The sequence below is a fragment of the Prionailurus viverrinus genome, chromosome A1 (assembly GCF_022837055.1).
Source record: "Prionailurus viverrinus isolate Anna chromosome A1, UM_Priviv_1.0, whole genome shotgun sequence".
NCBI classification, from domain to species: Eukaryota; Metazoa; Chordata; class Mammalia; order Carnivora; family Felidae; genus Prionailurus; species Prionailurus viverrinus.
In genome coordinates, this window is record NC_062561.1 from 162,713,537 (window position 1) to 162,730,543 (window position 17,007).

The 17,007-nt window shown below is 39.1% G+C and overlaps 1 pseudogene; it reads left to right on the plus strand.

Annotated features, from left to right (window-relative positions):
- The window catches only part of LOC125162852 (glutathione S-transferase P-like), a 156,745-nt pseudogene extending 139,986 nt beyond the window's left edge, over nucleotides 1-16,759 (plus strand).
- Nucleotides 16,760-17,007: the final 248 nt, after the last annotated feature.

Below are 17,007 nucleotides of genomic sequence, written 5' to 3' on the forward strand. Positions count from 1 at the left end.
GTGATGCATTACATTGGTTGATTTGCAAATATTCAACCACCCCTGAAGTCCAGGAATAAATCCCACTTGATCATGGTGAATGACTCTTTTAATGTATTTTTGGATCTGGTTTGCTAGTATTTTATTGAGAACTTCTGCATCCATGTTCATCAGGGATACTAGCCTTTAGTTCTCTTTTAGTGCAATCTTTATCTAGTTTGGGAATCAAGGTAATGCTGGCCTCATAGAATGAACTTGTAAGTTTTCCTTCCTTTTCTATTTTTTTTTTTGTAATAATTTGAGAAGAATGAGTGTTAACTCTTCTTTAAATGTTTGGTAGGATTCACCTGTGAAGTCATCTAGCCCTGGACTTTGTTTTTTGGGAGGTTTTTTTTTTTTTAATTGTTGATTCAATTTCTTTGTTGGTTATTGGTCTTTTCAGTTTTTCTATTTCTTCCTATTTCAGTTTTGGTAGTTTATATGTTTGTAAGAACTTATCTATTTCTTCTATGTTGTCCAGTTTGTTGGCATGTGGTTTTTCATAATATTCTCTTATAATCATTTTTATTTCTGTGGTGTTGGTCCGTGAAATCACTAACACCGTAGAAATGCTAATTAAAATTTTTTAAATTTGATATCAGCTATCAATTTGACTTGCTATGTCCCTGTTGTGTAAGATTTAGCCTGTCATGGCCTCACTTCCTGCCATAGCTTTAATAGAAACACTCTGATGCTCTTCCCTGTGGCCTGGACCACAAGATTCTGGCACTGAGTACCACCAAGAGTGGCCATTTAGAGAAAATCTATCCTCTTAAAAATAATAAGTGTCTAATAGACTTGTTATTTAAAGCTTATTAAGAACGTACTGTATAAATGAGTACTGAGAAAATGTCTTTTGCTTTTTGAGTATTGAAGTCGTGGAACAAGGAAAGTGGAAAGGAAAAAATAGTTCAAAATTCGTGGAAAATAGAGGAACATTATGTGAAACCAAAATGACAAGGCAGGTAGGCCCCTTAGGCCTGAAACAAAATGTTAATCACTGCCTTTGAGGCTATCCATATTGAAGAGATATTGATACCATGACCGTAACAACAAAGATTTATTTAATTGGAATCTAATATCTCACTGCACATTATTTTAATCCTCATTCACATTACCTACATGTTAACATCTTTAAAAAAATTTTTTAGTGTTTATTTATTTTTGAGAGAGACAGACAGAGCGTGAGCTGGGGAGGAGCAGAGAGAGAGGGAGACACAGAATCTCAAGCATGCTCCAGGTTCTGAGCTGTCAGCACAGAGCCCGACACAGGGCTTGAACTCATGAACCATGAGATAATGACCTGAACTGAAGTCGGACAATTAACTGAGCCTCCCAGGCACCCCATGTCTTTTAAAATTTTAGAAACAAATAATTTTTTATTAAAAATTTTTTTTTACTGTTTATTTATTTGAGAGAGAGAGACAGAGACACAGACTGTGAGCAGGGGTAGGGCAGAGAGAGGGAGACACAGAATCCTAAGCAGGCTCCAGGCTCTGAGCTGTCAGCACAGAGCCCAACGCAGGGATGAACTCACGAACCATGAGATCATGACCAGAGCAGATGTCAGAAACTTAACCAACTGAGCCACCCAGGCGCCCTGAGAAATAAGTTATTTTTTAAATCCTGTGAGTTTTTATAGGTGATCCCAGAGGATGGGTGGCCCATTGGTTATCCCATCAGAATCACACCATTCCCATATGATTATATCCTATCTGACCTGACTCCTTGTAGCAGAAAGACCTCCTGCAAGAACTAGTCTAGCCCCCAAAGCATCACTGAACAGTGTGCTCAGAGACACTTCCCCATCAAGGGTGGATTCTCCTTACTGAATCACCTATTCAGGATCTCAGATCCTCAGGTACAATGAAGTATAGCTTTGAAATGGTAGGTGACATTCTGCTGCTTATTGTGTTTTCACACAATGCTGCTCTTGATCATGTTGTCACTTCACATGAAGGGACCCAGATGGAGAATAAGTTGACTTTTGCTGTCTTCTCAGAAATGAACAAAAAAGCTCTCTGGGAGAGTTGGATCTTGAATTTTCTATCTCGATTGAGCAATATTTCGCCTGCCTGCAAACCTACCACACGCTACACGCTTTCCAATTACCTTTAGACTTGCTAAATGCATTTATAGACTGAGAACGAGCAGTTGGAAAAATGTGGTAGATAAAATAAAGTCTTTTTCACACTGCCCCTTTTATTATTGTGTTATAAAAACCCAGGCTCAAAATAGATTGAGGTAGATTTATCTTTTAATGAAAATCACCAGGAGGTTGGAAGTCAAATATTCTTATCTTTTTCTCGCGTCTCCGAGGCAGGACTCGTTTGCAGTGCTGACCTCACAGTACAGTCCTAGAGGGAACTACAATGATATTGTGGACTGACTTCCTTCAGAAGGGACTTTTAAAAGAGACAATGAAGCTAGCATGCCTCCTTTTAGACTCCGTTGTCCAGGCTTGTGCATGTCAGCTTTTCCGAGAGCAAAGGGCAGAAAAGTTCAGGAGCAATTGTCTCCGGCAGAAAGAAGCAAGTTCTCAGGACATTGTCAGGCACCTGGCCTCAGCCGCTCTGAAGGCCTTCTGCTGCACTTATAGGTTTCAATGCCCACCTGAACTGCAGGTTGGAGGCTGGGCAGGTCCATCCCACTGGGTCCTTTCACACATTCCAGCTGCGGGGTCGCCTCACAGGGCAGCTGCCTAGTTAACTGCCCAGACCCTTTACCACACGGCGATGCACCTGCTGGTTCCTGCTGCCCTTGCGGCTTCCTGACTCCTGAATGGGACTCTCAGAAATATGTCTAGTGTGAGAGTGATTTCACCAACTTTTTTTTTGTCATAGTTTTTCAACTTACATAAGCCAGTGGGGAAATAATTCTGTGCTTCTTTGTGTTTTCACTTTCTTCTTGCATGGATTTCAAAGTTCATAACAGAGAAGAGAGGTTGGGTGTTGGTGTTGGGAGAAATGAAAGCAGAGGAAATCAGGAAAAGTAGGCAAGGGAAGAGAAGAGGTTGGGTGTTGGGAATGGGATAAATGAAAGCAGAGGCAATAAGAAAAAGTAGGCAAGGGAATGGCATTTAAAGGAGATTGTTATCAGTCAGCATTTCAACAAATATCTGTGGAAAAATCACTCTGGGGGAATATAGTAATGAGAATTTAATGTCTAATGATTGTAATTTTATGCCTAAATACACTCAACATGACAAAGAATTCTCTTAATCTTAATTAGGAATAGGTGGGAGCATTTTAATTTTTTCCACAAACTGCATAGCTCCTGGAACTAATTGCTTCCAAGAGCAATAGATAATAGAAAAACACGATTGCATCGTATGTTCTGAAGAACATAAATAGCATCCCACTGATTTCTTAACTCCCTGAACCAGAGAAGCATCTCAGTCTAGCTGGTAGTAATTAAAATTCCATATATCTATCTATCTAAATGGAAGGTTTTACATTTTATGTAATTACTGCACAATCACCTTACTATGAATGAATCCCATGTGCAAATGGCAAAACAAACTTGAAGAACTGATTTGGTTAAGTACTTTTATATCTATTACTCCTGAATAAAAGTCTCAATGAAATTGTATACTGCTTAACATTTTAAGGAATTTTGTACTTTGATGAAACAAATATGTTTTCTATATAGATACGCTTGTCTGACACTTGTGTATTTATAATAAAATCTACTCCTACCCTACTCGTGTCTTCCTTTTTTGTTTTATTTTTTAATGTTTATTTGTTTTTGAGAGAGAGGGGGGGTAGGGGCAGAGAGGGAGGCACAGAATCCAAAGGAGGCTCCAGGCTCTGAGCTGTCAGCACAGAACCCAATGTGGGGCTCGAACCCACAAACTGCAAGGCCATGACCTGAGTGGAAGTCGAACACCTAACCAACTGAGCCACCCAGGCACCTGTATCTTCCTTATTTATTTATTTATTTTATTATTATTTTTTTAATGTGAAATTTGTTGTCAAATTGGTTTCCATACAACACCCAGTGCTCATCCCAAAAGGTGCCCTCCTCAATACCCATCACCCACCGACCCTCCCCTCCCACCCTTCATCAACCCTCAGTTTGTTCTCAGTTGTTTTTTTTTTAATTTTTTAACGTTTATTTATTTTTGAGACAGAGAGAGACAGAGCATGAACAGGGGAGGAGCAGAGAGAGAGGGAGACACAGAATCTGAAACAGGCTCCAGACTCCGAGCTGTCAGCACAGAGCCCGACGTGGGGCTCGAACTCACGGACCGTGACATCGTGACCTGAGCCGAAGTTGGATGCTTAACCGACTGAGCCACCCAGGCGCCCCTGTTATCAGTTTTTAAGAGTCTCTTATGCTTTGGCTCTCTCCCTCTCTAACCTCTTTTTTTTTTTCTTCCCCTCCCCCATAGACTTCTGTTAAGTTTCTCAAGATCCACATAAGAGTGAAAACATATGGTATCTGTCTTTCTCTGTATGGCTTATTTCACTTAGCATCATGCTCTCCAGTTCCATCCACGTTGCTACAAAGGGCCATATTTCATTCTTTCTCATTGCCACGTAGTACTCCATTGCTTATATAAACCACAATTTCTTTATCCATTTGTCAGCTGATGGACATTTAGGCTTTTTCCATAATTTGGCTATTGTTGACAGTGCTGCTATAAACATTGGGGTACACGTGCCCCTATGCATCAGTACTCCTGTATCCCTTGGGTAAATTCCTAGCAGTGCTATTGCTGGGTCATAGGGTAGGTCTATTTTTAATTTTTTGAGGAACCTCCACACTGTTTTCCAGAGTGGCTGCACCACTTTGCATTCCCACCAACAGTGCAAGAAGGTTCCCGTTTCTCCACGTCCTCTCCAGCATCTATAGTCTCCTGATTTGTTCATTTTGGCCACTCTGACTGGTGTGAGGTGATATCTGAGTGTGGTTTTGATTTGTATTTCCTTGATGAGGAGCGACATTGAGCATCTTTTCATGTGCCTGTTGGCCATCTGGATGTCTTCTTTAGAGAAGTGTCTACTCATGTCTTCTGCCCATTTCTTCACTGGGTTATTTGTTTTTCGGGTGTAGAGTTTGGTGAGCTCTTTATAGATTTTGGATACTAGCCCTTTGTCTGATATGTCATTTGCAAATATCTTTTCCCATTCCGTTGGTTGCCTTTTAGTTTTGTTGATTGTTTCCTTTGCTGTGCGGAAGCTTTTTATCTTCATGAAGTCCCAATAGTTCATTTTTGCTTTTAATTCCCTTGCCCTTGGGGATGTGTCAAGTAAGAAATTGCTGTGGCTAAGGTCAGAGAGGTTTTTTCCACCAAAAGTCTGCTAGAACTGATACATGAATTCAGCAAATTCGCAGGATACAAAATCAATGTACAGAAATCAGTTGCATTCTTATACACTAATAATGGAGCAACAGAAAGACTATAGAAAGCTAATGAAGGAAATTGAAGAAGATATAAAGAAATGGAAAAACATCTCGTGCTCATGGATTGGAATAATAAATATTGTTAAAATATCAATACTACCCAAAGCTATCTGCACATTCAATGCAATCCCAGTCAAAATTGCACCAGCATTCTTCTTGAAGCTAGAACAAGCAATCCTAAAATTTGTATGGAACCACAAAAGACCCCGAATAGCCAAAGCAATATTGAAGAAGAAGACCAAAGTGGGAGGCATCATAATCCCAGATTTTAGCCCCTACTACAAAGCTGTAGTCATCAAGACAACATGGTATTGGCACAAAAACAGACACATAGACCAATGAAATAGAATAGAAACCCCAGAACTAGACCCACAAAAGTATGGCCAACTAATCTTTGACAAAGCAAGAAAGAATATCCAATGGGAAAAAGACAGTCTCTTTAACAAATGGTGCTGGGAGAACTGGACAGCAACATGCAGAAGAATGAAACTAGACCACTTTCTTATACCATTCACAAAAACAAACTCAAAATGGATAAAGGACCTGAATGTGAGACAGGAAACCATCAAAACCCTAGAGGAGAAAGCAGGAAAAAACCTGTCTTCCTTTTTTAATGAACCACAGAACTACTTGACATCCAGTCAGGGAAACAAACTGTTTAGCCTTGCTAAACAAACTTGATTAAATTTAAACTCCTCTACTCATCTGAAATTGGCAGACCCTCCCTCAGAACATACTGGAGCCTCCCTGAAACCAAGCATTGTGTGAAGAAAGGAGGTTTCTTGGGGTAAAAAATGAAAAAGAAATGTTTAATTTCTTCCTCTTACTTTAGTTTTCCCTAAGATACACTAACTTTATTCATTTGTGCCATGAAAATTATGTTCATAACTGGATCTGGTTGAAAAAGTTTATTTTAACCGTATTAGTTGAAAATATATGAAGACGTTTTCCTAGTGAAACTTATAATCCAGAATAACAAAATTAAAATTAGAAAAGAAACATAACCAAAACCATTCATGTGGGCACAGGTTTTTACATATGTGTAAATTGATGGGAAGTGCAGCACACTGTCCCCCAGTCTGAGAAGCATACCTATGTTCTTTCTTTAGTAGGAGTCCTATTTAAAAAAAAAGTTATAAGACTCCTATGTTTTAGATACACTTAGAAGTGCATATCTGACATTATGAATGAAGATGAAATAGGTACTGCTATGGTAAACAAACTTTATTTTGTCTTATTTGCATAGCAAAGTTGTGTAACCAAAATGAGAAGGTCTCTATCTACTGTTTGTTGTTGTTTTGTTTGATAAGGTGACCTATGATAAATCAAAGTGACCAGTGGTACCATGAGATTGTTGAAAATGTTTGACAGAGAGGAGGCACTTTACAACCTTATATTAAAAGAGTGAACAAGTGAATGAATGATAACTTGGATTTATGATTATCATTATGGCATAATAAACTTAGGAAAGTGTGAAAGGTGAGCTTAATATTTTAAAATTTGCAGCTTTCGATACTTTTTAAAAACGAGCATCCAATGTTATACTGAATTCCTATATATAAAGTTATGAATTTTAGTCATAAATAATGAGTTTGTTGAATTAGACATAGGATATTTTCCTAATTCAGTCTCTTTTTTGGCAATCAAAATTATGGACCTGAGTGTCCATGGTAACTAAATCTTCAAATATTTTTAAAATGTGTCTTCCCCAGGGCACCTAAGTGGTTCAGTCAGTTAAGCATATAAGCATAGCTCAGGTTATGATCTCACGGCTCTTGTGAGTTTGAGCCCCACATCAGGCTCTTTGCTGTCAGCACAGAACCTGCTTCAGATCCTCTGTCCCCCTCTCTGTCTGTCCCTCTCCTGCTCACGTGAGTGCATACTCTCTCTCTTTCAAAAATAAATAAACATTAAGAAAAATCCCCCCCTCAAAAACTTCTGTTTGAGCACCTGCTATGTGCCATACAGTTTTAAATGCTGAGAAAAGTGAATAATAGAAGCAGGACCTTCTGCCTTCCCAAACTTAATATTCTAGAGAAGTAGAGAGTAAGTGAAAAGTAAGTAACATATAGGTATCAAATAGTGAAGAGTGTTGGGGGTAAAAAATAAGGCAGGAAAGTGAAATAGGTATAAATTTAATATAATTTAATAAAAAAGGCCCACTGAGACTGTGATATTTAGGAAAAGAACAGAAGATGAAGAGAAAGTGAGCCATAGAAGTATCCAGGTATGGAGGGAACACACTTGTAGGACTGACTTTATGTCTAAATGAGATGGGAGGGGATGGGAATTTCCACTACTTGGATACCTGCATTTTATTTTGGCATCAAGATTCATTCGAATGTTAGTCTTCCAGAGCATGCGTTCAAAACAAGGTTAATCCCCATGACTTCCACATTCTCCCTGAGTCAGGAAGGAGGATCTTACTGTATTTTGTCATGTAACTGTCCATAATGTCAAACCTCTAATCGTATAAATATTTGATACAGGCATTGAAATAAAAGCAACAAAGATCAGGTCTAAATTAGACTCAGGAGGCCGAGATATATTTCTCATACTCACGATCATCCTGAAAATCCCAAAACAGGCTCCTCAGTGAGGTCACCTGATCACAAGGGCAGAGTAAAGAAGAGAGCAAGAGCTAATGTTTGTGAGTCCGAACTTTCTTCTTAAAGCCAGAATTAGGACTCAACACCTGGTGTCTGACTGTTCAGAAAAGTCTGGAGGCCAAGGGAAGGGAGCGCTACCTTGGCAGCAGTAGCTCAGAATAAGAAAACCAGACTTCCTGCCCACTGAGCCCTGGAAGTCTAGATTTTAGAACAAGGCATTACTAAGGGCCCTGTGTCCTGGAACATCTACAAAGTCAGTATGGGCAAGTGGTTTTGTACCTAAAAAGTTGTCCATAACACCTCCCCTTGAGATGAAAAGACAGGCATTCTGTGTAATTGGCAGGTGGTTTCTATTTTTTTTTTTTTTACTCATAATTGCAAATAAAGGAGTTTACATTATTTTTTTTTAATTCAAGTTGGTTAAATACAGTGTAGTCTTGGCTTTAGGAGTAGAACCCAGTGATTCATCTCTCACATATGACACCCAGTGCTCATCTTAGAAAGTGTCCTCCTTAATGCCCATCACCCACTTAACCCATCCCCCGCCTCCCTCCAGCAACCCTCAGTTTGTTCTCTATATTTAAGAATCTCCTGTGCTTTGCCTCCCTCTGTGTTTATATCTTATTTTTCCTTTCCTTCCCCTATGTTCATCTTTGTGTTTCTTAAATTCCGCATATGAGTGAAATCATATGATATCTTTCTTTCTCTGACTTATTTTGCTTAGCCTAATGCCCTTGAGTTCTATCAATGAATGAATAAAGAACATGTGGTTTATATATACACCACATTATATATATAATGGAGTTCTACTTGGTGATGAAAAAGAAGGAGTTTAGATTTAAATACATGGTGGAACATCTTTTGTCCTTTCACACAGAAAGGATAGGTGTTTGTGGCCTGAAGTTTTGGGCCAATGCTAGATTACTCACGAGGAAAACAGCCAGCATGATAGGAACACAGTTTTTGTTTTGTTGTGTTTTGTTTTGTTTTTTAAGAATTTGATAAGGGGCACCCGGGTGGCTTAGTTGGTTAGGCATCCGACTTTGGCTCAGGTCACGATCTCACAGTTCCTGAGTTCAAGCCCCATAATGGGCTTTGTGCTGACAGCTCAGAGCCTGGAGCCTGCCTCGGATTCTGTGTCTCCTACTCTCTCTGCCCCTCCCCTGCTCATGCTCTGTCTCTCTCTGTCTCTCAATAATAAATAAACGTTAAAAAAAATTAAAAAAAAGAATTTGATAATTGATTTTAAAAATGGATAAACCCAAAACTGTTTACTTTGTAACAATTATTTTACTACATACTAGTGTTTCTATTTTTGATTATATATGGAAGCACACTTTACATTTTAAGGGTTAAGCTCTGTAAAGAATGTACTTCTTGCCTGGCTAGAGCTAACAGGTTTCTTTCTCAAGCTGTAAAGATTTTCATTGTAGACAACCAGGTGATATTAATATATAATGCCTATCAACAAAGTATTTTGAGATCCTGCAGATCAAATTTTGCATTGTAGCAATTTGTGGAATAAGAACAAGCTAATGCAGCATGAAGGAAACAGTTAAGCAACTTCTCTTGAGAATACAAATGAGACAGAAAAGATCTGGTCAACACTAATTGATGGCTAATAACTAACTCATTTGCACATCTCTAGTACACTTATCATTTATTAAACGTCAAACGCTACATTGAGAAGATAATTTCAAACTCCATGAATTTTCGTCATTAATTACCATCTTTTTGTAAAATCAAATATATCCTCAACTGTAAGACTCTGTTACTTTAGGTGAAATTAAAACAAAACAAATCTTCCAATTATGCTATAAACACTAAATGCCAAGTAGCACTCTGACTTTAGACTTGTTAGAATATTAAAATATGTTTGCCTTGGATTCAGTTAAATATAGTAGTTAAATAATTTGTGCATTAAAAGTATCACGGACGTACTATGTGTTGGATACTATGAGAGACACCCTAGTCATAACAGAACTGGTACAGTACAATCTCTGTCCCCAAGCTGTCATCAGTTTGCAAAAGTAGATATAAAGTTAAATATGTAATAATAATAAAGTTTTTACAGTGCTTTGATATAGGAAATATGAATTGATGTTTGAACTGGGACCCAAATGATAAATAGATTCTAGCCAGCTAATATGTAGTGGGTGTCAGGAAGGGTGTTCTAGCTAGGAGGAGTAAACCAGAGGAAATAGGAAAATGATGGTGCTAAAAAGTTTTAGTATGGCTAGAACATACTATTTGGGTCATAAAATTTAAGTGTCAAGAAATGTGATTAAAGAAACAAAGAGATACAAGTTCCTGAAGGGTTGATAAGCCAAGAGTAATAGAAAACTACACTGAAATCTGTAATAGCTATCATTTAATACAGTCAGGGTCCTAGCCACCCTGAGTGCATCTTCTCCTTGAAATACCCTGTTTCCTTTGGAGTGAAGTGGAATTAAATGTTTGTTGTAAGGAAAATGTTTACCTGGAGGATCAACCTGTAATTAAGAGAACTTTGTGACCTGAGACATACAGGTGTGCACATAGAGTGCATCTTGACACATGCAGAGAAGCTTCGGCTCTGCATCTGGGAAGCTGGAGGCAGGATGTTGTCTGAAAATTATTCTTTCATCTGAATACTCCAACAGACGGGATTTTAAAATTTGCGTTCACGTAACAGAATACTAAATAGTAGTGAAAATGAATCAAATAGTGCTATATGTATCAACACCAATTTAGGCCATATCATACTAAGAGAAAAATCCAGTGGTAAAATGATACATAAAAGTATAATTCTACTTTTATTAAGTTTAAACCATGCATAATAAACTATACATTATTTAATAGTATAAACATATAAATTTACCATGGAAAATCAAGGGTTCTATATTCTATTTTGCTATGAACATATGTTAATATATATGTTAAGGTTTGTATATTTTGTTATGAGAAAATAGGTTTTTTACAATATTTCTTCCTATCGAGTACCTTCAGTGTATAGTATATAACAAATCCTTCTCCTATTTAATTATTTTAATTTTTTTAACGTTTATTTATTTTTGAGACAGAGAGAGACAGAGCATGAACGGGGGAGGGGCAGAGAGAGAGGGAGACACAGAATCCGAAGCAGGCTCCAGGCTCTGAGCCATCAGCCCAGAGCCCGACGCGGGGCTTGAACTCATGGACCGCAAGATCGTGACCTGAGCTGAAGTCGGCCGCTTAACCGGTTGAGCCACCCAGGCGCCCCCTATTTAATTAATTTTTGTCAGTCATCACATCTTAGCATATCTATGTGTCAGACTCTATGAGGGTATTACACTCTCTAGTTAACAGATAATTTGAAAATTAGAGATTTCAGAGCAAATAAGTGAGATAGCCAGGACTAGACCAGGCCTTTTTGTCTGTAGCCCCGAGCTTCTTTCTGCGTAGACATGACTGATTATTGACTATGAAAGTTCCCTCTGCCCCAAACTGTTAAAGAAGAACAGTCTTGAGCCCTGCTACCCAAGTCAATAGTCATTAGCCTTATGTTGCTATTGAACACTTTGGCAGCTATGAGTTCAGTATTTGGGGATGTGTCACTCTATGTGTCCCTGAAATTTCTTCCCCAAACATGGCTCCCTTTTTGATAAAACAAGCTTCTTTGAGGGGCACCTGGGTGGCTCAGTCAATTAGGCGACCAACTTTGGCTCAGCTCATGATCTCGCATTTGGTGAATTCAAGCCCTGCGTCTGGCTCTGTGCTGACAGCTCAGAGGCTGGAGCCTGCTTCGGATTCTGTGTCTCCCTCGCTCTGCCCGTCCCCTGCTCATGCTCTGTCTCTCTCTGCCTCAAAAATAAATAAAAACATTTTAAAAATTAAAAAAAAAAACAAGCTTCCTTGTTTGAGAGTTTTACCTTCTTTTGGAGCTGGGCTATTCACATAATAAGTTTTGGATTAGTCCTCAGCTTTCTCTTTTTCCCTCCTCAGAGGAAGAATACATCTGTGTGAACTCTCAGGGGGTCCCTTTCTTTATCTTTTTAGTTGACTGTTAATTAGCAATAGCCATTTTTTGTATTTTTCTAGAGTATCAGTTATGATGTTTAACAATAGTCATTTAATCCTATTTTTTCTTAAAACTGCTATTTCCCCTATACCTGTTATATGATACCAGTATACTATTTTGATTCACCAAATGATCCAGGATAGAACCTAAGTCAGTCTAGGGTGCATAAGTTATACTTATGGCACAGAATTCCATATCAATTATTTCTGTTGAACTGTTGTTTATCCCTCAGCTCACATCTATGGCTTCCTAAGGGGTTCCCTCGGACCAACTGACAGAGAGAGAAAATTCAGGTCTAATTCTCTGATGAGTCAGCTTTAGAGGAGTCTGAAAATGTACATCTGCTGTACTTCAGCACAATCCGAGCGTGGTCCTACAGGACAGTGGTAAGAGGGAACCCTCCCGGTGAGCAGAGTTGGGAGTAGTATGCTTGGTCATTCATTCTGTATCAAAGTGACACATGATTTAACTAGTTGAATAGGAACCTAGAAGGACAAAGATCGGAACATAGAAAAAAAGGAAGTCTGGAGTATTACTTTCAGATAGATTTAGATTATTGTGTATCTCATGTTTGACAGAGACAAAAAACCTCTGTCACAGAAGAATATGTCAACTACTAGGTGGACAAGATGACCCATCCTACTGATGAGCGTCAACTCATTTCTCAGCCAGTCCAGTGTTTGTACAATGCACCCATGAACAAGTTGTCTGTGGTGGCTGAGATGGAACTATGCATGGGCCCAACAGTGTGGGTTCCTTCTCACTAAGGCTGAGTAACTATTGCCACTGCTGAATGTACAACCTATCAATGGTAGCAACCAATGTGGGCCCTCAATATGGTACACACTCAAGTTGAGCAATTTGAAGGCATATTGAAATGATACATGGTGAAGTTATTGGACCCTTTCAAATTAGATCCTTCAAGAGGAGACAATAATTTAAATTTAGCAGAATTAACATAATTCTGGGTATGGATTTGCTTTCCTACATTCAGTACTTCACCAACCTTATCATCCAGGGTCTTAAAAAACTCCTAATTCATTAGAATAGGATCATCAAAATTTCCTTGCACTAACAGGCCAATTTTATGGCAAACAAGGTGAGGTAATGCATGCATTTCCATTACCACTGACTCTACTTGTTTTACTCCACACTGTATCACCATAAAGTGTTAATGTGATAATAGAAGGACCTCTTAACTCCTCAGTAAAATGACAGCTCAGAGCTAAGACACCATGCAGTTTGGTATGCTATCTTTTAAGATGTGTAATATCCATTAAACTAATTACCAATATATAATATTAGTTTAATATCCATTAAACTAATGACCAATAATATAATGTTATATATATATATTATATATATATATAATCCAAAACTAATGACCAATATATAATGTCCCTAACATCTAGACTTCCAGTCTTGTTATCAAGTAATAACAGTACCATTGGTACTTTTCCTGTTCCTTTTCCTATCAAGTAATAAAAGTACCATTGGTACTTTTCCTATTGCTTTTCCTATTACTCCTGTCAGTCTATTTTGGAAATCTTTGTTTCTGGTATTCACAATTCAGACTCTATTAGATGAGAAGTCTTGATTTCTAATGTGGGAATGTTTCTTCCAGCGGACACAATAAAGATCCCACTGAACCTGAAGCTAAGATTACTACCTCATTGAGTTGGGCTGCTCATGCCAATGAGTTATGATTTTGGCAGGGGAAATTGACCCTAAACTTGACAGAGAGATAGATTTGGTGCTATACAATGGGGAAGGAGGAGGTATGTCTGGGACCCAGAAGATTCACGGGGTGTCTCTTGTTGCTTCAGTCCTCAGAAATAAATCTGAGTGGAAAATTGCAGCAATCAGAGTCCACCATGGATAAGTCAACTAAGTGCTCAAACTCCTTGAAGATTTGGGTCACCTCTTAGACAAGAAACCCACATTAGCTGAAGAGAGGGAATTCTAAGAAGGAGATGATGAATACCAATTATGATTTGGAATGGTTTACAGATGATAGGACTAAAGTTGCCAAATTAATCCTCTTCTGTAAAGCTTACAGCCATCTGACAATTTGGATTGGTTATGGATTGGAATTAATGGAGGTTACCAGCCTATACAAGTGGTACATTAGATTAAATACCTTGTGCACTGCCTCATTTCTTCCCTGCCTCATGTCTCATGCTAGTAATTGATTTAGCAAACAATACTGCACAGACTGTGCCTAATATTAAGCATGCATTGCTTCTTTCATACTGCTTGGGTGCTTTTCTGGCACATGCCTTGGGACATCTGTGGGAGCTACCTGAGAATTCACTTATGCTAACCAAAAGTTCAGGAAGTTTATCACTCATGGAGAAACTCTCAATGGAGGATAGAGTCTGATGCATAATTGCTTCTTCTTTACATTCCTTGAATTTTGAGATGCTTCTAAATTTCCTCAGTCCAGGTGGGACTGAGCACTCAGTTTCCACAGAAACAATTTGAAAACACATCTTTATATAGTTCTCTTCTTTCCTGTTATGCTTTCCCTATGTCTTACTCTATTCAGTCTGCTATAACAAAATATAATAGACTATGTGGCTTATGAATAATAAACTTTTCATCTTTACTTTTCATAGTTCTGGAGGGTGAGATATCCAAGAACAAAGCACCGCCAGATTGGGTGTCTGCTGAGGGCCTGCCTCCTGGTTCAAAGACAGCCATCTTCTTGTTAGGTAATCACATGGTGTAGAAGGTCAGGAAGCATTCTGGGGCCCTTCTTCTATAAGGACTAATCCCATTCATGATGGCTCCACCCTCATGACATAATCATTTCCCAAAGTCCCCACCTCCAAATACCATTACATTGAGGATTAGATTTCAACATATGGATTTTGAAGGGACACAAGCATTCTGTCTCTGGCACCCTGTTTCCTCACTTCCACTCCCTGGGAACATGTGCCCAATACACTATTTGCATTAAAACCACTTTGAACTGTGTTTTAAAGGGAACCTATATTATGAATATGACATGAATATGCATATTTTTTCTCTGGATAGATTCCTTAAATTTGTTATCCCCACATATCCATAGATGTGCCAGTTTAGAAAGCATCAGGATAGGTAAGATATCTAGAGGTGTAGAGATAAAAGAAGAGGGAAAAGGGGTGCCTGGGTGGCTCAGTTGGTTACATGAATGAGCCTTGATTTCGGCTCAGGTCATGGTCTCATGGTTGGTGAGTTCAAACCCCACCCCCACCCCCTATGCTCTATGCTCTGTGCTGACAGTGTGGAAGCCTGCTTGGAATTCTCTATCTCTCTATCTCAAAAATAGATAGATAGATAGATAGATAGATAAAAAAAAGAAAAAGAGAACAGAAGAGTTCTGCCACCCCACCCCCCCTGCAGCCTGTATTACAACCACTGCCCTACACCATTGTCTCCTTCCCTATTCATGGGTGCTACAAGGCCATGCCCATGCTGCTGGCTGGCCAGGGCTGGAGCTGGAAGAAAGAAGTGGTGACCAAGGAAGCCTGGCTGCAGGACTCACTCAAGGCCTCCAGTTTGTATGGGCAGCTTCCTGAGTTTCAGGATGGAGATCTTATCCTGAACCAATCCAATGCCATCTGAAAGCTGCTCCCTTGGGCTCTATGAGAAAGACCAGTGGGAGATGACTGTGGTGTGTGTGGTGAAAGACGATGTGGAGGATCTTTGCTGCAAATACCTTGTCTTTATCTATACAACTACAAGGCAGGCAAGGAGAAGTATATAAAGGCATGACCAGAGCACATGAAGCTTTTTGAGATCCCACTGTCCCAGAACCAGGGGGGCCAGGCCTTTATCTCGGGCAACCAGATGTCCTTCGCAGACTACAACCTGCTGAACTTGCTGATTCACCAGGTCCTGGCCCCCAGCTGCCTGGACTCCTTCCCCCTGCTCTTGGCCTGTGTGGTGTCTGTCAGTGTCTGGCCCAAGCTCAGGCCTTCCCCTTCTCCTGGCACACAAAGCTCCCCATCAACTGCACCAGGAAGAAGTGAGAACATGGGACGCTCTCTGTACAGGGTGAGGGCTGCCTGCCTTCCTGTCTCCAGGAACAATAAAATTTACAAGTGAGGTGGAAAAACAAATAAAAGAAGAAGAAGACTGAAGAAAAATCCTCAGAAACACATTTTAGATAAGGACATAAACACAGAAGCCCATGAAACAAAGTGAGGGTGTGGTCACTGAATGAGAGGTAATAAAAGAAGGCTCACATTCTGTATCTTGGAAAGTTTGACCAGGTATATTTTCAAATTCTGTGACCATACCAAAATCAAACTTAAAAGTCATGATAATTTAGAAACATATCAAAGTGATAAAAATAAATCATTGTTAAAAATCATTACTTGGAGATAAGTACAAGACTTTTTTTTTATGGTGCATTCCATCTAGCTGGAAACAAAGTAGATATTAACAGAGATATTTGGAAGTGGAGAATCTTATTCAGTGGATAATTTCAGTAGGTCTGCAGTTATTTGGCCTTGGTAGTAGGTATTTGGTTTAGGGAGGACTTCAGTTTTATTTAAACTTATAATTCAAAAATGGTTCTGGTTAGGGGGTACCTAGGTGGCTCAGTTGGTTAAGCATCTGACTTTGGCTCAGGTCATGATCTCACAGTTTGTGGGTTTGAGCCCCCCGTCGGGCTCTGTGCTGATAGCTCAGAGCCTGGAGCCTCCTTCGGATTCTGTGTCTCCCTTTCTCTGCTCCTCCCCTGCTCACATACTCTCTTAAAAATATACATTAAAATTTTTTTTAAATGATTCTGGTTAGGAGTGGGGGTGAAAATTATATAATGTCCATAAGCAGGAATTGAATTCCATTTTATGGGATAATAGTTTCTCAGACCCTACTCTTCAGATTACTAAAAAAAAAAAAAAAAAAAAAAAAAGAAAAGAAAAGAAAAAAAGAAGAAAA